The sequence below is a fragment of the Pleurodeles waltl genome, chromosome 9 (assembly GCF_031143425.1).
Source record: "Pleurodeles waltl isolate 20211129_DDA chromosome 9, aPleWal1.hap1.20221129, whole genome shotgun sequence".
Classification (NCBI taxonomy): domain Eukaryota; kingdom Metazoa; phylum Chordata; class Amphibia; order Caudata; family Salamandridae; genus Pleurodeles; species Pleurodeles waltl.
Window position 1 is genome coordinate 78,559,989 of NC_090448.1, and position 20,921 is coordinate 78,580,909.

General features: G+C 43.6%; 1 protein-coding gene across 2 annotated transcripts in view; it reads right to left on the reverse strand.

Annotated features, from left to right (window-relative positions):
• LMCD1 (LIM and cysteine rich domains 1) overlaps positions 1-20,921 on the reverse strand; it is a 313,865-nt gene that overhangs the window by 128,214 nt on the left and 164,730 nt on the right. The window lies entirely within an intron of this gene.

The window sequence follows — 20,921 nt, forward strand, 5'->3', positions numbered from 1 at the left end:
GCATTGTTAGTGTTATTCGTCCAGTGATTTTCTGGTAAGGTTTTGCAACCGATTAACACCCGTGCGCTCCTTAATAGCGAATAATGTGTGCAAATGGTGTTTGACTTATTTGTACAAATCGTGAGCACATGCAGTAACCAAAGTGCCATTGTAAACATACGAGTGAGTCCTACTTATGTTCATCCAGTGCTAAAACTGGTGGAAATGCAGTTTGTGCTCCTTTTTCGAAGTATGTATGTCTTACAGATGCTTTGTCCAAAGAGAACAGGAACTAGCACACGTTTCTTGAACATTTTCCAAACATGAAAAATCACATTATATTACAAAGCATTATATACTACAGCATTATATCATAAAGTCACTAAACGTTTGCGCTTGCTTTGCAAAATCTCAACATGGATGCTTTGCAATTACGTTTTTAAAGATCTTCTTTACAAATGTGTTTTAAGGCTGTGATTCACGAAAAAAATGAGTTTGCGTCCTCAAAACACATTTTCAACTTGTATCAAAGCCCATTTAGGAGCAAGAAATCGCGTTCAGGCTTGTAAAAACGTGTTTGACATAAATTAGGCATCTCAAATAAGGGAGTGAAAAAGAGGCACCGCCTTCCTATTTGGATTTTGCAAAAAATACAGCAATGGATTGGGATCGCAATTATGTCTGGAAAATGTTGATCAGTTACTTACACCTGAATTGAAGAAGTAACCGATTGACAAAGGAAAACTGTCTCTCCTGGGCAGATACCTCTTTGAGAATTGTGTTGATATTCTCTGAGGGAGCAGGCAGTAGTCCAGAGGACCACTGCCTGGTTCCATCGAAGTATTGTGAAAAAAGGAAATGTTATAAATTGGGTTTCTAGTTTGCAGAGGTATGCACCCTGTCCAAGCAGTGAGGGTAAGTCACAAACACATCCTAGGTTAAGCTGTGCTCACCCTCTGGTAGATTGGCACAGAATAGTCACTTAACAATACAAAAAGATACTGCACCTAGACCTAGTTAGAAAAATAGTACTCAATTCCATTAATAAAGCAAGATAAAAATGAAAATAAATCCAATAAGTATAACTTGAGTTATGGATTTTTAAAGATTAAGCAGTAGATTTGCGCATAGAAGCAATAATTTCTTACTTGGGATGTATGGTTGCTTGGGACCGGGGCAAAGTCAAGAGTTCAGGCTGACCGTGATGGAGCACGGACCGGCTACAGGGAGCCAGTGAGGCTCACTGAACAACAGTATCTTAATCCTGGTTGCGTGGATGGAGATGCTGGAGCAGAGGCGGCGCCTATGTAGATGGAGGAGCAGGGGGCAATGCACTGGTGTCAATCTCGCAGTGGAGGAGATGCATCAATTTTCACAATGCATTAGCAGAGATGGGGCGATACCAGGGTGTAGGGGTTGTAAAGGAATTGCATCAAAGTCGACAGATACAGCAGAGGCGATGCATTGATTTTCTCCATGCAGCAGCAGCAATGCAGGGACTCCAAGGTGTGACGGTTCCAAAGGGGATGCGCAGGTTCTGGCCTTGCAGCAGCGATCATGCATTGGAGTTGATCCCCGCAGTAGAGGTGATACACCAGTTCTGATCCATGCAATTGGGGTGATGCACCAGTTCTGTACTTCCCAACAGTGGCAATACCTCATTCTGGCTGGAGCAGCACTTTATACCCAGACCCAAAGATGGCAGAGTCCAGGATCCTGTAGCAGGTTAGTTGGAAGTCTTTTAGTCCCTGAGACTTTAGAAAACAGGAAGCAAGCCAGCAAGCTCTTGGAGTCACTCTGGTTCTGCATTGGAGAGTCCATCTCACTACCAGGCAAGGAGGGCAGCAGGTCACAATAGGTGAACAGGAGTCCATCAGAGTCCAGTAGAGTGGCAGTCCTTTTAGCAGCACAGCAGTCCTTCTTCCTTGCAGAGTATCCACAGGCCCAAATGTGTACTGAGTAAGGGGTATCTAAAGTCCAGTGCTAATATCCTCCTCCTGCTTCCACACACTCCGCACTCTAAAAAAACCCTTCATATGGATTCCCCCAGAAACCAGGAAGACAGTCACCCATGCACTCATCAGCAGCAGACTAGACTACGACAACGCCCTCTATGCCGGCACCACACTCAAACTCAAATGCAAACTCCAGAGAATCCAGAACACAGCCGAACGCCTCGTCCTTGGACACCCCTGCCACAAACAAATCTCACCACACCTCAAATCCCTGCACTGGCTCCCAATAGACAAGAGAATCACATTCAAGATCCTCATCCACACTCACAAATCCCTCCACAACACCAGCCCAACCTACCTCAACAAAAGTGTGTACTTCTACACTCCCACAGGCAACCTCCGATCAGCCGACCTCGCCCTAGCCACAGTCCCCCGCATCCAACGCACCACCACAGGAGGCAGGTCCTTCTCATACCTCGCCCCCAAAACCTGGAACTCCCTCCACACCAACCTTCACAAAACCAAAGACCTCCTACTCTTCAGAAAGAACCTCAAGACATGGTTGTTCAAACAGTGACCCACCCTCCCCCTCCCCTTGATACACCCCCCCCAGCGCCTTGAGACCCTCTTGGGTGAGTATCACACTCTATATGTTTTTTTGATTGATTGATATCCAGTTGTGCCTTTGAAGTGGGGTATACTTCAAAGAGAGGCCTTTGAAGTGCACACAGTCCCTACCCTTCCAGCCCTGTCTCCAGACTCACTACAGGGGGGTATGCAGCCTTTTGTTTGGAGACAGGACACTGCTTATTCAGGTGTTTAGTACCTCCCGGCCATTCTTCTTAGGATGGCCCATCAGGTTGAGGATGGGCCATCAGTCACACCTAAGGTCCCTTTGCTTGGCTGTCTAAAGGAAATGCACAAGCTTACCGCAAAGGTGTATTGGATATTGGAAGCAGGCACCAAACAGCTAAAGTAAGACAATGCCAACTTTCTAAAAGTAGCTTTTTCAGAATTACAATTTAACATCCGACTTCACCATAAGTTGTGATTTAAAATTGTGATTCCAGAGACACCAAACTTGGGGGTCCCATCTCTTCCCAATAGGAAATGACACTTATAACAATGTTATCCTATGGAAGAGATAGGCCTTGAAGTAGTGCAAAACAAATTTAAGGGTCTTTCACTGCTACGTCATGTAAAACCTAGGAATACATGTCCTACTTTTTAAATACACTGCACCCTACCCTTGGACTGTGTGGGGCCTACCTTAGGGGTGACATATATATTAAAAAGGATTGTTTGGACTTGGAAAGAGTGTGAACTTGCCAGGTTGACATGGGAGTTTAAAACTGCACACACAGGCAGTGGGAGGCCTAAGACATGTTTGAAGGGCTACTAAAGTGGGTGACAGAGTCAATGCTGAAAGCCCACCAGTAGCACTTAATTTAAAGGCCCTAGGCACATGTAGTGCACTTTACTAGGAACTACATATGTAAATTAACTATGCCAATTGTGGAAATGTTACCAAGTTTTCAGCAGAGAACACATGCACTTTAGCACTGGTTAGCAGTGGTAAAGTGCCCAGAGTCGTAAAGCCAGCAAAAATGAGGACAGTAAAACAGGAGGTCTAAATGCTAAAAAGTTAAGGGAAACCACAATAAGGATACCAGGTTTAACACAGAACAATTTCACGTTTTATTATTGCTTTTAAAAAACAAACATTGAAAAAGCTGATAGGTTGGGCCAAAGCAAGTCTGTGAGTTTTATTTAAAAAAATATATATATTTTTGTAAACGTATGATACAGACATTAATAGAGTAAACATGATAAAAAAGTAATAAACAAAAATGTGAAAATCTCAAAAGGTGGGAAAAAAAAAAAATCAAGAATAACCCATCACAAATATGATTCATTGTATAAGTATATATAAAAAATGAAATAAAGACAGAGGATTACCTACTCAAGTGGGCTACTTTTTAGGTGACTGTGCACATGTGGAAGGAACAAATGTCATCACTCACTGTGAAGAGAGCCAGTTGCCAAAGTGGGTGCACCCAGGCCTTCTGCTGTAGTCCGTGGTAGGCAGAAGCAAAATGTGATTAACACATTAACAGACCAATGGATGAAGAGGGCTGACCAAAAGCCCTTCTGTGCATTTGTGTGTATTTTGTAGATGATTTTTGCCAAATAAGAATCTGGTGGTGAGATATCTGATGCTGTCTTTAGTTCATACCTAAAAATGTTTCCTATTGAGGAATGCAAATGCAGAGCTTTGTTTTTGCTGTCTCAATCCTTGCAATCGTAGGAGGTCTCAAGTTGCGACATTCATATTACAATTAATTAGGAACGTTGTTTTGCTCCTCCCAGAGAATGTACAATTTGCATGTGACCTATTAGTACATACGTTGCATCGCTAATTGCATTCCAATTTGCAAATCGGTCTGTGTTCACATTGCACATTCTTGTTTTTGCTAAAGGACCTGGTTTGAATAGTCGTTAGACCGTTTCATTGTAGACATGACTTGCATTTAACATATTCATCTTACAATTCATGAATATACACTTTTGAAATGAATGCTTTTGGTCTAAAAAACATTTTGCTTTTATTCACCTAGAAGACTTCGATCAACAGTCTCGACCCACATTCATCTACATATTGTTCTTGGTATATATGAAAAATGTTTACAACAATGAAATAGGTGTTTTGTCCCAATACTGTATACATGTTTTAAGAACAAAGTAACGAGTGGTTCTACATTTTGATCGCGCTGCAAGAACCACACATCCACGCTAAGCCTCGTTTACACCGATATGCCATTTTGTCTATCTATTAATTGATTTTACGAGTATTGCACTGCCTTGGTTTGTAACCTTTTGGTTCCTTCATTACAGGCGATGGTGCCCAAAGTGCTGAAATCCTGGAGTTAGTCTCTTATTATTTTTAATAAGACACAGTCAATGCCAGAAAGGGGGCAACCGAGTGAGGGGAGGCCAGTGGGAGTTTGGTGGTGGAACAGAGGGATTGTTTTGACCATGTTTGTCAAGTAGTGTCTGGAACAAAATATAAGTGGATGTTCAGTTTGAAGAAGCATTAGGGTTCGATAAATACATTGTGAATGATAGTCCCCCGTAGTTTTAAACATGTATAATCTTTCACATTGTTATGCGAGCATATGCTTGGAAAGAATGTTCCAGTTCTGGGAACAGAGTTGTGAAATCAAAGGTAAAACTGACATAAGTAGTGTGATGTAGAAAAACTACATTTTCTGCATGGTCAGCCTGAATTTCTCACCTTTAACTGAACCCTATATTTTTGTTTTCCATGTTACCCCTGTTAACCAGCGGTAAAGCGCCTGTGCCTCCCAATTAATGTGGTAGATTTGACACATTCCTAACTGGTACATTTAATTTGCCTACATCTATAGTCATAGCATTTAGTACAAAATGTTTGCAGGGCCTGAACGTTAAATGCCACTAGTGGACTGAATCTTCAGGCTTATCACTGTGGCCTAACTGTAACAGTGTAAACAGTTACCTTCCCTAAATAATATTCAAATTTCTTACATGAGAAGTTAGTTTTTTTATGTTGTTTAACTTTTTTTACTGAGTTGTAACCCTTACAAGAGGGTTGGTGCATTACTTAATAAGAATCATTGAGATATTAGTACCTCTTTAGAATGGAAATCTGCCTTTTATGCACTGTGAACACAGACTTTTCACCCTTTTCCTGATCCTATTTTGCTGGCTTTATGACATTGTGCTCTTTACTCCTGCTAAACAGTTGTAAAGGCCATGCCGTTCCCCTCTAAAACGTGTGCTGTAGGTTGAAGGCCCATATTTGCCTATTTCAAATGTAATCTGAATCCAATATAAATGGTGCTTAAAGTGCATCTGTGGCATGGAAAGTTTAGGATAGAATCTGGGCTGCATTGTGTACTTACACCACCTTTACATAAGACAGCAAGATATGCCTGGCATGAGTATAACTGCGGTCTGGCTGGGCTGAAGCTTACCTGCACTGCAGTGACACATGGCTGGGAAAAAAGTCTATTTTTCTATATTTCTAATTCAACAGTAAATTGAGCCCTGCATGTCCACAGGATAGAGTTCTTATATATAAAAAAAAACAGGACATTCCTAATAATGGGGTTAGTATGCCCTTGCAGTAAAATGAAATCCATTATGTATTGCTGTTTACGCCTTGCTTGACTTTTCCATGGGATCTTAAATGGGATTAAAATCTTAATTTCCTATCTCAACATTAGAAAAGGCAAAAATAAATGCTCCAAAGTTTTTTCCTGCTTGATTTTTAAATTTGATTTAATGGTGAAATGAAATCAGATTATTGATAATTTAAGCACAAAAGTAACACTACCCTGCCTCTGAACCCAGAAAGGGCAAATACATTGTTAATTACTGAACACTTAGCAACAATTAGATATCTGGGAACAGACATGAACATTTGGCATAAAAAAGGGTCAGGATTAGCACTGCCCTTTTGATTTGGAGTGTCCAGGGAGTCCTTCTCTTAGTCAGACCCTGGACACTTCCAGACAGTGAGGCTCCAGTCACAGTAGGAGGGAAAACCAGTTTTGAAAATAAGAGGGAGGCAGAAGGTTCATCTAAATCGAGGAGTGGCTAAGGAGCTGATGATAGGCCTAGCTGCTGATGATGATTTTTACACTTTAGAAACGTGTGCTCCTAGGTAGTTTTACAGAGAGGGAAAGGATATCACAAAAGGAGGTGGATGGACTGCAAGAAAATAGTTAGGATTAGGTGGTAGAATTTCACCTGACATTGGTTAATGCACAGGATCGTCAACCACCAACTCTTCTCAGCATTCCTGGGTGTGGGAAGACTCCATGTAAAGAAGAGGTTTCTGTTGGAAGAAGACTCCTGACTCTGGATTGCTGACTTCGGCTGGAAGAAGAGGGCTCACAAAAGGAGTGAAGGACTCCTGAATCTTGCTAGCACTCAGGGACTGGAACTGCTCTCCAAGGGTCATGTGGTTGGCCTCCTCTCAGTCTACTTCAGGGGCAAAGAAATCTGAATGTCCCCTGACATCAAATGAGCACAACTTACTAAAGAGGTATAGACACTGCAAGAGACCTGGCTGGAGAGAGGTTTGATGCCAAGACATCTGCCCTAAGGAGCTACAGCTGCAGGATTAAGCAGAAGAATCATTCTCAGCTGTTAAAGACTAATGGCCAGATTTACCAAGAAGTCATCCAACACAGTGCATCAACTACAGTGGTGTGCTGCCTTATGTGAAAGGCAGAGAGCAGAATAGTGTGATATCTATTAAAAGGTGGTGCTGTTCTCCTCTTTCCCTGTGTTAGCACACTTTTTGTAGCCATGCGCTAATGCGGACATCCTTGCATCATTGTGCTAGTGTGACTTGTATCTATAAAACATAATTGGTTTGGGGTGCCTTCCCGTAAAAAACTATGCTTTAACCTCTTAAATGCTCTGGACATGAACACCACATCCATAGTGCTCTCAACAAGGTTCTGTAGGTCTGGAGGTCATGTTCAAGGGATAAGAGAAGGGAATTCCTCTGTTGATTTCCCTTTTATTTATTTCTGGGTCAGGCTGCTAGGGAAAATATTCTCAATTAGGCTGAGGAAGTTTTATTTTGGTTAATGATGTTCAGTGAGCATGACCTGCTGATGTCATTACTACAAAAAGTGAAATTAAAATAAGCAGACATCTCAGCCACCCTGAACACCGATTCAGTTGGGGAGGTATGGTTTGAAAGGGGAGAATATTCCATTTCCAATGGTATCTCTGCCTAGTAGATCCTTGCTTGGGGATCATCGCAAGAGGGTGATCACCATGAAGGCACCCATTCACTAGACTCCAGGTATTAGCTTTTGAGGAAGGGAGCGCCCCACCTGGCAGTGGTCTGAAACTCCTTTCTCTGCACACTCGTCTTCTGCACCCCAGGTGCAAATAAGAGGACTTTACCCCATCTGCTTCCCCTGGTTGGGGGGGGGGACAGAAAGACCACTAGACACCAGGGCTTCATATAAAAAAAGAAGGGGTGTGGTCACCATGGGAAGGACCATGTCCTCACCACAAAAAAGGTGCAAATATATTTCTGCCCTGTGGGGGTATAGTTGGGGTTTGCCCCAAAATCCCATTAAACACAAGGGTTACATTGAAAAGAAAACAAAGGGGTAGGAGCAGACACGGCGTGTGGGGTACACCCTCACTCCAAAAAAATTAGAACATTCTTTCTGCCTCCAAAAAGTGCAGAAGTCTTTTTAACCCCCACAGCGGTAGACTAAAAATAGAGGGGTGAGGGTGACCACCATAAGCAGGCCTATGTGTACACCCCAAAAAGAATGCAGCAGTCTTTCTGTCCCAACAGGGGAAGATTGAAGGATTTGCCCCAATCTGAATCAGAGCCAGAAAGGCCACTAGACACCAGGAATGAGAAAAAAAATTGGGGGAAAAACTGTTATGCTGATGGTGGGCTGAACATGCGTATGGCCACTGCCCCACCCCAGTAATGGTATAATGGACTGCAACCCTTGGGGTGGAGAGAAGGGCTGTCCCAATTCCAGATGTTGCTCCTATTCAGCCTCATGGATGAAGAAAGCCCACTAAACACCAGGGATTTTGCACTGGGGAAAACAAAATCGGGTGTGGCCATGCCACACTGGCATTGGGCCATATTCTCTCCCCAAAAATGGTAAACCAGGCTTCCTGCCTCTGGGGAAAAAGTGTGTGTATGGGAGTTGTCACAGGGTCTGATGGTGATCACAGTGAATGGCAGGAATATTTTTTAGAAAATCATTTGAGGGTCTGGCACATCCTGGCCATTCTGCTCCCATTAACCCTGAATTGATTCATTCCTGTTGCTGACACTGGTCCCAACAACACAATTTGGGTGCATTTTTATTGGGACAAGTGTCAAACACAGGGTGGTAATTTGAAGATCCCTACAGATTCGGAAATGCAGAAATGCAAAGAATATTTGTGATTTTTGGAAATATTTGAGGTGTAGAGGGGGATATGGGTAGCTAGTTTCAAGCAATGTCTCTGTTTGGTTGGTTTCCCTAGGTGGTGACCAAGCCCTGGCCCAATTACCACATTTACTAATGTCAATATCTCAACTTTTCATACTTGAGTCTTTTGTATTGGGGTACCATTTTTATCAAGAGACATTTAGAATGGTGGGTGGTAGGAAATATGTGAATCCTTGCAGAATCTGGAATGTTTCCTCATGGAACTGCAAAGGAAATGTGTGATCATAGCTAAAGTTTGGGGAGTTACCAGGACTTCTGGGGACAAAAACATTCTCGGGTTCACACAAGTAACACCACCATGAACTCCCAGGGTGTCTAGTTTTCAGTCATCTCCAGGTTTGGTTGGTTTTTCTGGGTGCTGAATGAGCTAGGATCCAAAATCCACAGCTGCCCACATTACAAAAATACATTAGTTTTGAGTGGAAAAACTTGATGTGTTCATGTTAGGTTTTCAGTCTTTTCCTATCACAGGTGCTAGTCCCACCCACACAAGTGGGGGTATCATTGTTATGAAAGATGTGTAGGAGCACGGGGTTGAGGGATATTTGTAGATCCCCACAGAGTCTAAAGCTTTCCATCACAGATATTTGAGGAAAATATGTAGTTTAGCCAAAGTTTCAGGTTCACAAGAGCTTCTGGGTATATATCCTCACAAGTCACATCACCCTGGACATTCCCACATGTCTAATATTCAGAAATGTCTGAGTTTGGTAAGTTTCCCTAGGTCCAAAATCTGCAGCTACCCAAATTGCAAAAAGGTAGGTTTTCAGTGGAAAAAAGAGATGTGTCCATGGTGCATTTTGGGCCTTTCTCCATCCCTGGCACGGTGTCCACACACACAAGTAGACATAGAACCCGCAATAGGGGAGGGCCCAAACATATAGGAATGCTGGGTGGTACAAAATGTGTCGATCCCCACATTTTCTGAAACTTTTCTTCACAGAAATGTGAAGAAATGGTGTTTTTTTAGCCAAAGTGTTTGTAGGGCTTCTGGGTAAGAAGACCTTGTTAGCGCCTTGCAAGTCACATCATCTTGGACTCCCCCAAATGTCTAGTTTTCAGAAAATGTCAGTTTTGTTTAGGTTTCCCTGAGTGCTGATGAGCTAGGGCCAAAATTCCTTAGCACTCCCTTTGAAAAATAGGGATGGTTTTGAGTAGAACAACTTCATCTGTCCATGTAATTTTGGATCCTTTCCTGTCATGGGTGTAGGCCCACCCCCACAAGTGGGGTACCATTTTTTACACAGGAGACATGTAGAAATGCTGGGTGGTAGGACATTTGTAAATCCCCACAGATTTGGGAACTTTCCCTCACAGAAATGTGAAGGAAATGTGTACCTTTAGCCAACGTTTAGAATGGTTTCTTGGTAACAAACCTTTTGGAGAACCACACAATTCACACCACCTGGACTCCTCCAGGTGTCTAGTTTCGAGCTATGTCTGTACATACAGGTTTCTTTGGATGGGCTGTGGCTGGCCTAGGGCCCAAAATCCAAAACTACTCACATTGTTAAAATAGAAGCATTGATTTTGTTGGGTGAAATGTAATGTCTCCAGGTCGAGCTTTGGATCATTTTGTGTTGCAGGCCCACCCGCACAAGTGAGTTACCATTTTTATCGAGAGATCTGTGGTAGCACAGAATAGTAGAATATTTGTTACAAGCAATTGGATTTCTCTGCATTTGTAGCTTCAAAACGTAAGCAGGTGTGCAAGTAAAAAGATGTTTTGCAAAATGTCCTCTAATCACATGATAATATAGTTAACCACACATTCAGAGGTGTACAAGTAACCACTCTTCCTAAACTCAGTATCTTGTGTACATTTCAGAAATACATAGATTTCTTTCATACACATTTTTCATTCTTTATATTTCTGTGTGTGAATTGCATCTAGTATGTACACAATGAAAATTCATTCTAAGGTGTCACTCAGTAGTTGGCTCTGGGTATTGCATGTTTTTGGAGTACCTACAAATGTTATATATCACCACGAAGAGAATGATCTGTTGGACGTACAGTATATAGCTTTTGCAAGTCAGCCATTGTGACTAGATGTTACGAATAATTTTTTTTTCATAAATGGCTGGTTTTTTCCTACTTATTTTCATTATTTGCTTGTTTTAACAGTTCTTTGAGGTCACTTTTTGAAAAAAAGCACTGTTTCCCATTTTCAACACAAAAAAACTAAATTGAGCCTTATTATGGCTATTTTCTCTGTTCCTTCCAAGGGAAACTACAAATCGTGGCTATCCAGGCACCACCTAATGTTTAATCTTTAATAGAATAAGTGCAAGTGCCCAGTGCTCTGCTAGGAAACCTGTGGTGGGTGCTTTAAAACATTGGTGCACCGAGTACCAAGGCTGCTTAGTCCTGAATCAATTCCCTGTCTCTTCCATCCACTACCAGAAACTCCCTGCCTCTTTATAACACTACAGCAGGTTCCTGCTTTAACCCTCTGTGAAAATGTACCCGTCTTTCTCTTCCTACATTTTACCCCTATGTGTATTTTTGCCTCTCTTTATCGTGATCAACATCTGAAGAGGAAAAATGAGTGACAGTGGGCTCCACCAACAAACACTGGCTCAAATTAAGCACAGACACCACCTATAGAATACCACCATGAAGCAAAGTAATGCAAGGCAGCGCACCGATAGTAAATCCCACCTAACACTTTGCTTTGGGTTTGCATTACAAAAGTAAACCGGTAGGGTGGAGATTGCAAAAAAACTTTTTTCTAAAAGGCCTTATGCTTGTGAGCCAATAAAGGGTTTAGGACTGGTTTGATGTATTCTCAGCTTCTGAGATTTAGGCTCAATCACTCCATCTGATGTTGTGTTTGTTGAAGTCTAGTTAGAAGCTTAGTTTTTTTATGATTGCCCACAAGATGGTGCAATAGCCCTATTGAGTCATCAGTAGGGTTCTGCCCAGATATAGCCATTGATTAATTTTCATGAGAGGTTGGACTCTACTCAGTGATAAACGTTGTATGTTGGTGTTCTAGATCATTTCATTAATTTGTTGTTCAAAGGAAAGAGCTGTGTCAAAGATGATACTTAAAGTATGGAGCCATAAATAGGGGTGAGTTCCATCCTGCATGCCATCCACTGACAGAATGTTTGTTTTGGAAAAACTTGGACATAGCAAGTTTTTGTTCATGTCACAGGCTGCTGGAACATCAAGAAGCATCAGTGTGACTTGGTCATCTTCATCAAGTGTAGTGAACATGTTCTCTCTTATGTTGGCCAAGCCAGTGTCTGTTCCTCTCAGTGTCTGTTCCTCTCAGTGTTAGTCATGTAAATGGTTTTGACTTTCCATGTGTTCTCTGGGTAATAAGATAGAAATGGGAGCAGCTCAGGTGGCACCAGAAACATATACTATATGTGTTCAAGCTTTACTATATGCCATATACTTTTCATATCGAGCTGAACAAAGATTAAGGGTTGGTGTAAAGGTTCATAGGTTAATTTACCTTATACCCTCATGGTGGATGTTGCTCATACACCACAATGGTGTGCAGAAACTGATGCATTTAGAGGTCTCCATCCTGGCAAAGGACTTTTCTAAATCACAGTGGCTGCCTCTGTCTTGACAGTGGCCACTTTGGGGTGCAACTGGCAAATATCCAGTGGAAATTAAGCTATTTTCAATGTTGAATGGTAACATCCCCACCACCAACTGAGTAGTGGAAAGTCACTGTAAACTGCCAGCACAATAAATCTAAGTTCATGAATAATTCTGAGTGATGTCATATGTGGGGTAATTAGCAGTGTATGGTGAGAGTGCGAGGTATAGTTAACTTAGGGCACGAGTTATAGTTACTTGAGCTAACTATAACTGCTGAATTTCCATGATTTTATGTGAGTAAATTCAGATCCTAATTATAACATCCGTGTAACCTTAGATTTTTCAAGTAAATTTCTATGTTTTTTTTCATTCTATTACCTAACTAGAATGTCGCTGTAACCTTTGTTTTTTCAGTGAATTTCTATGTTTTTTTTAACGTAAAGTAATTTTAATTACTATATATTAATCCAACCACCAAAGGTCATGTGCGGTGGGGGTTGGCCACAGGGCCTGGCCCACAGGCAGGACTTGCAGCCAACTTGCTTTAACTACCCAACCCCCCATGCATAAGTCTCTGAGTGGGTCTTTGAGTGTGTGCATGAGTACCTCAGTGGGTCGGTCAGTGGGTGCATGGGTCTCTGAGTGGGTCTGTGAGTGAGTACATGAGTCTCCGAGTGGGTCTGTCAGTGGGTGCATGAGAGTCTGAGCGTATCTGTGGGTGGGTGTGTAAGTGCCTGTGTGGGTACGTGAGTAGCTGTGTGAGTGACTGGGCAAAAAATAACCTCACCTACCCTTTTGTCCACAGCTTTGCACAAAATATCTACCCAAGTGGAGTTCTTTCTGCCTCCTTGGGTAAATGTCCAGTATGTATTCTACACTACAGCTGTGTAATGGAGCAAAAGGAAATGTCATCAGAGACCTACCTTGTGTGCATTTTGGCAACATAAATGTTCCTGTTGCGTCTTTCAGCAGAATTCTGTGATAACATGAATATTCCTAAAGAGATGCCAACGAGACTACAAAGACATAGATCTCTACCAAACCAGGTCCTTCCTCCTATTTACATAACATAAGTGCTTCTTTGTTTTGTGGACATGTCCTCATATTATTCATCCTCAAGAATGCGCCACCAAGACTAGTGAGAAACGCACAGGTGGCCCTTTAGTAAGATGTCCATCATCCTGGCAAAAGGTGGGAAGACATATGCATACTACTAATGAGGAAGGTGCGGGGCCAAGTTGACACAGCTTCCAGGTGATTTGCACATTTGAATACTCATAGCAAGTTAAAGGGAGAACCATGGACTCTGCTCTCACCAGGGGAAGACAAGAAAGAACACACTCGTCACAGTCAAATACAGATTGTGCTCCAATGGATCAGTGATGCTTTCCCATCCATGAAGGATTTCAGATCGTTTTTCAATATAGAATTGCTGAGTAAACACGCTTAACAGAGGAGGGGGGCCATGCGGTCCCCCTCCCTAGGCCATCCAGTGAGAAATCGGACCACAGGGGGATCCCAAGGCCCCCGTGGTCCCAGCCGGTTCCCTGCCTCCTGTGAGAGCTGGCATTGCTATTGCACACAGGGAGCTGCTAAAAATGCAGCTGCCTGTGTGCAGGAGCAATGCTTTAATCTCTTTCCCTACCTGCATCTCTGTGGGCAAGGAAAACTCTGCTTGCAGTGGGCGGAAGCACTTTGACAGCTCTCGCCCACTAGAAGCGGAGCGTTTGTTCTGACTTGGCGGGAGCTGTGAAAGCTGTGAAAGCTCCCGCCAAGTCAGAGCAAACAGCTATATCCCGAGGGTGGACATAGCAGGAGATGGCCCTGGTGGTTTTGATCCCAAGGGCCATTATTGGGTCCACAATGGGGGCTGCACAGCCCCCCTCCATTGTATCTATTTAGTCCTTAGGGAGGTGTTCCGTTACGGGCCCCCTATCTTATCTTGTTTCAGCCCTGGGGATGTGGCAGTCCCTAGGGCTGCAGGGGGGACTTGCGCCCCCCCTTATTTTGAATGAATTGCCATCAGGAGGTGGCGGTCCCCAGAACTCTGGGGGGCCAAGTTGGCCCCCTGCATAAATTTACTATAATTTGCCCCACCCGAATTTTTATATTGAGTGCCCCAGGGAGGTGGATGTCCCCAGGCTGTGGGGGAGGGATGCACACAGGCCCCCGCAGCCATTTATTGAGATTTGCCCCATGGAAGTGACGGTCTCCGGGGCGACAATAAGCCCTAGGAGGGGGCCCCAGGTACCCTTTCCATTTTCTTTAGCCCCTAATGCCCTTGGAACCTGGCCCATAAAGGGCAAACGAAAGGAAGAGTGTGGGAGACCACACTTTAAAAAAAAAACATCTGCGGATCCAGATGCAGATTATTTGGAGATTTTTTTTTTTATGCTTTTAAGGCCTGGTGGGGTCCCTTGGGGAGTCCCGCACCAAGGCTGGGGGCTCAGGGTGTCCCTACCCTGTCCTCTTTCTTTTTTTTTTGTGAGAGTGGCCGAGTCCCAAAATGGCTGCCAACATTTCCTTGTCAAAGTGTTAGCAGCCAATCAGATATTAGCCCAGGGACAGTTGGATCCACAGAATCTGTGTCCCTTGATATCTCTATGTTTTAAATGTTAATATCTCAAAAGCTACTGAACGGATTTACTCTACATCACAAAAAGCACACTTTCTCGACCATGAGCGAGCTTTCTGCCAAATTTGGTGTAATTCCGGCCAGCGGTTCGGGTTGGAGTCGTGTTCTGTATGGGACAATACATGGGGAAAATGCATTTTGCACCTCCCCCCCATTTTTCTCGGCCTCCGCTTGACAGATCACCCTGAAACTTTCAAGTCAGCAGCTGAACTAATCTATCATATTGGTTTGGAACTTTTCATAAAGATTCATCAAGCGGTGCCGAAGTTACTGGCAAAACAAAAAATTATTTATCTATGGAAACTAGATCCTGACATAACTACCTACTAAAGACCACCAGTAGGTAAGATATATATATATATACCTTGTGGTAGTTATAGTTACGGTCGTGTTTCCATAGGAAATGCATTTTTTGTGTTGCTTATAAGTTTGGCGCTGTTTCACGATTCTGCACAAAACTTTCCAAAAATATGTTTTTTTTTGTCTAGTTTTGGAGTGATCCATTAAGCGGGGACTGAGAAAAAAGGAGGGCAAATCGTTTTTCCCCCATTTGTTTTCCAATAGGAACTTCAGACACAGCTACAGCCTAAACCGCTGGACGAATTTACACCAAATTTGGCAGAAAGCTTGATCTAGATCCAGAAAAAGTGTAAAACATTTACACCGAAACTCCTACACTCATGCCCTAAGGTAACTATAACTTGCCACCCTGCCATGCACAGTTTTCTTATTAATAATTGCACTGCAAATATTGCAGTAAAACATGTCATGAGTACTGTAATATCTGGGGTAATTAACAGTGCATGGCAAGGTCGCAAGTCATAGTTACCTTAGGGTACGAGTTGTAGTTACTTGAAAAAACTCTAACTATGACAGGTGAATTTCTATGATTTTGTACATTTAAAATGTGAGCCTAACTATAATGTCACTGTAACCTTTGATTTTTTAAGTGAATTTCTATGTTTTTTAATTCTATTTCCTAAATATAATGTCCCATTTACCTTTGTTTTTTTTTTCAGTGAATTTCTATGTTTATTAACTTGAAGTAATTGTAATTACTATAATTTAATCCAACCATCCAAATGTGTTGCTAGCAGCCCATACAGGCCTTGAGCCCTTATTCCCCTGCCCTGAGTTTAAAACAAAAGTGATATAAGTGGGCAGTGAAGTGATATCCTCCCCCTCTAGGCCCCATGGGTGGACCCGGAGGGTACCTCCTAGGGTCACAATTGAAAACAAATCTGTAAATTTAGCTACAATTCGTCTGGACTTATCTGGGATTGCTGCAAAATTAAAAACAGAACTGTGGCCCGGGCTGCATTCTTTAATTGAAAGACCATGTGCCCCCCTCCACAAGCTGTTTTCAGCCTCAGGACACCATGTCCGGGGCCCAATTTATTAATTATTGGGGGCATGTGGTCCCCCTCCCTCAGCCATTTTCAGCCCTGGGGACCCCATCCCCTGAGTCCCAATCTAATTATAACAGGGGGGGCACAAGGCCACCTTCCCTGAGCCCTTAATGGCCTGAGGACTCCAACCCCCTGTGCCAGCTCACTAACTGTGTCCCAGGGGAGCCCACTCCTGGGACACATTGGTTTTCTTGCCCGCAGTTGTGCAGGCAGGGAAACGAACTTGCTCCCTTCTGATGGCAACATTTTTAAATCTCCCACTGACGGGAGGAAACACAAAGGCCCTCATTCCAACCCTGGCGGTCATAGACCACCAGGGTGGCTGTCCACGGAAGCACCGGCAACAGGCTGGCGGTGCTTCATGTGGTATTCCGACCGCGGCTGTAAAGCCGCGGTTGCCCAGCCGGGTACGGCGGTTTCCTGCCGGATTAGCCCCGGCTGGGAGAATCCTCCATGGCGGCGCTGCAAGCAGCGCCGCCATGGGGATTCCGACCCCCTTCCCGCCAGCCTGTTTCTGGCGGTTTTCACCGCCAGAAACAGGATGGCAGGAACGGGTGTCCTGGGGCCCCTGGGGGCCCCTGCACTGCCCATGCCACTGGCATGGGCAGTGCAGGGGCCCCCTAACAGGGCCCCAGCATGCTTTTCACTGTCTGCAAAGCAGACAGTGAAAATCGCGACGGGTGCAACTGCACCCGTCGCACCCCTGCAACACCGCCGGCTCCATTCGGAGCCGGCTTCTGTGTTGCAGGGCCTTTCCCGCTGGGCCGGCGGGGGCTCTCTTGGCGGGGGGCCACCTGCCCAGCGGGAACGTTTGAATGGCCCTTGCGGTCTTTTGACCGCGGAGCGGTCATTTGGCGGCGTAAGTTTGGCGGGCGGCGACCGCCGCCCGCCAAACTTAGAATGACCCCCAAAGTCTGCTTCCAGCAAGTAGGGTCTTTAGAAATGCTATTGCCAGGTGGGAGCGGTCTTATATTCAGTTTCCCTGCCTGCAATTACAGTTGCACAGCATGCAGGATGCTGGCTGGGATTGCGTGGTCCAGGGGCTCCCCCTGCAGCTCCCAACATGTGCTTGGTGGGTGCACCGGGTGGACATTGGGGCATACACCTTTAAATGATGTGGGTTCTGGAGGATGAGGTCACTAGGGCCAAAAGAGACTAAGGGAGGAGGGCCATGCAGCCCCTTCCCCTTTTAAAAAAAAAACAAAAAAGCACAGCCCCAGGGGATGGGGTCCCCGAGGCCTTAGAAGGCTCATTGAGGGAGGCTGGGTGCTCTATCCCCACAGCCCCAAACATGTGCTTGGTGGGTGCCCCAGGTGGGCAGCAGGCACTCAACTTTAAATGATGCAGACTCCAGGGGGTGGGGCCGCCAGGGCCAAAATAGGCTCTGGAGTGGGGCTGCATTGTCCTCCTCCCCTTTTAACAAAAAGCATGGCCCTGGGGATGAGGTCCCCATGTCCCAAGAAGGCACCTCTTTTCCTTTATTGATTACTTGTCCCCTGGGGATGGGATCTCTGGGACCTTATAAGGCTCGGACAGAGGGCTGCACAGGCCTCTCCAATTTTTGATAAAATATGGCCTGAGGGGCTGGTGTCTCAGGGACCTAATAAGGCTTGGAGAGAGGGACCTGTGGCCAGGCACAGTGGCCAACCCCCTGCCATGCACTGTCAAAGGTCATGTGCGGGGTTGGCTTTATGTATTGTTATAAAAATGGCACTTCACACTATTAAACCCTGGAAATTCACTGAAAAAAACAAAGGTTAAAGTAACATTATAGTTATGTGTGATAAAATGATCTGTTTTTATTTAGAAAAAAACGTAGTAATCCACTGAAAGAAACAAAGGTTAAAGTAACTTTATAGTTAGGTAAATGTGTCATTGACAACATTAATGTTGTTAACTCAAAACACCACGGAAATTGACCAGTTATAGTTAGCAAATCTAACTATAACTTGCGCCACCGCCATGCACTGCTTATAACCTCACATATTACATCACTCAAAACATTTTCTATGACATCATTTATGACATCTCAAATGACATAATTGATCCCAACACTGATGATATCATCCCAGCTTCTTTTGTACACATTACTCTATAAACTAGTATGTCATTAGAGGTCTGAAATTAAGTACAAAAAAGCTCAGAATAATTTGATGCATCATTAATGCCAGATATAACTCCTTTAGGTGTGGCAAGAGTATGAAATGTACAACATTGACCCTATAACATAAACTTCATGGGTAGCTGAGTTTACATTGACAATCAACCATAGATAGATAGATAGATAGATAGATAGATAGATAGATAGATAGATAGATAGATAGATAGATAGATAGATAGATAGATAGATAGATAGATAGAAAACCTCTGCTGCACATGGCATTCAGTCTGAATACAACTATTCAAAGAAAACCAACTCAATACTTACAGTACTGAGGGGCAGATTTAAGAGGCCCTAGCTCCACCGTAAAGTCACTTTCAGTGATGCTCCAGAGGGCTTTTCACTGCTCTATATTTACAAGGAGGTGTAACACCACTTTTTCTGGTGTTACACCTCCTTGTAAATATAGGCAAAGTTTTCTGAGTCAGAGGGGCGTGCAATGAGTGTTGCAGTAGGTGTTCCATCGCAACACCCATTGTTTTTTACCCTGCCCCAGATTTACAAGAAATCGCAAATCTGTGCCAGCACCAAAATCTAATGCCACCCCAGGGGTGGTTTTAGCATGGCAAAACGAGGAGGAATGCTTTTATTCCTCCTCGTGTTTTGCTTTTTCTATGTGTGCTGCATTCTACAGCACACATAGAAGAAGCAAAATGCCATGCATGATTGTTTATGTACAGGAAGGTATCACTCAAAAATGACACTTTGGTACTTCTATGCAGCACACACAGAAGTGCCAAATCACCACTGGAGATTGTTTACGTGCAAGAAGGGATAACTTCCTGCACATAAACAGTAACTCCCCTCAACGTAAACACCCTTGCACTATTGACGCAGGCAGCTTAATTTCACGCTGGCGCAGGGGGAAACGCAGGGCTGTGTCGTACTCTTGTGAATACGATGCAGCCTTGCATTTCAAAACTGGTGCAGTGTGGCGCTGTTGATTGTGGTGCAGCACCACGCTGCAACAGTTTCTTTTAAATCTGGCCCTCAGTATCTACTGTGTATACAATTTTTCAGCAGACCAAAAAGCTTGTGGAACATGTTGGTCACACGTTATCAACTGTCATCTGCAGGCAAAATTACTCTTCAATTCAAAGATTTATAAAGTGTTTGATACCTCTAGACACTTGCGATGCATTAGAAGCACATAGGTTTTGTAAACACTTGTACTCATTAGCTGAACACAGGCTGTACAAAATAAGGTAGAAAAGCAATATGGTAGTTACCTGCCATTGTATAAACTATAAAACAAACTAACAAACTAATTTGATGATGTCATCAGTAATGTCAGCAGTGATGGCATTTGAGATGTCATCAGTGATGTCATAGAACATGCCATGAGTGATGTACCATGTGAGGTCATAAGCAGTGCATAGAGGGGGCACAAGATATAGTTAACTCTGCTAACTACAACTGGTGGATTTCTGTGGTTTTTTATGTTAAAAAATGTTAGAAATGGGGTCAATAGTTGACAGTCATTTTACACCCTGTCCAAGTAGGGACCCTCACTCTAGTTAGGGTAAGGTAGATACACAGCTCAGATAACTCCTACTCAGGCTTATCTCAGCAGCAATGTCTAAAGTATTTACATACCATACCATTCCATACAGGTACTCAACACCAGTTTAGAAAAATAGCCAATATTTATCTGAGTAAACAAGGCCAAAATGACAAAAATCCAACATTTATAGATTTAAAAGAGTCTTAATCCTGAAAAAATCAATGGTTGTATCTTTATAACAAACAGTGCCTTGGATGCGTCAAAACAAAGATGATAAGGGTCCGCAAAGGAGGTGATGCGTCGATTGTTTTCATGCTAGGCAGGTGATGAATGGATTCTTTTCACGTCCAGCTGGTGACGCGTTGATTCTTTTCCTGCCCGTCTGGTGATGCGTGGATTATTTTCCCGCTATACTAATGATGCATCGATTCCTGGTTCCAAAGCAACATTGATGAAGAAAATTATGTTCAGGTATGATGCGTGGGAAACCCAGAGGCACGGCAATGACGGATTCAAGTTCAAACAGCCGATGCGTCTATGTTGCAGCCGCAGGTGGTGCGTCAATTTTTACAGCTGCGGTGCAGGCACTGCATCGATTTTTCTGCCGCAAGGGCCTTGGTGTGTGGATTTTCACTCAGGTTACCAACTTCCACTTCTAAGGGCTCAGGGACTGGATT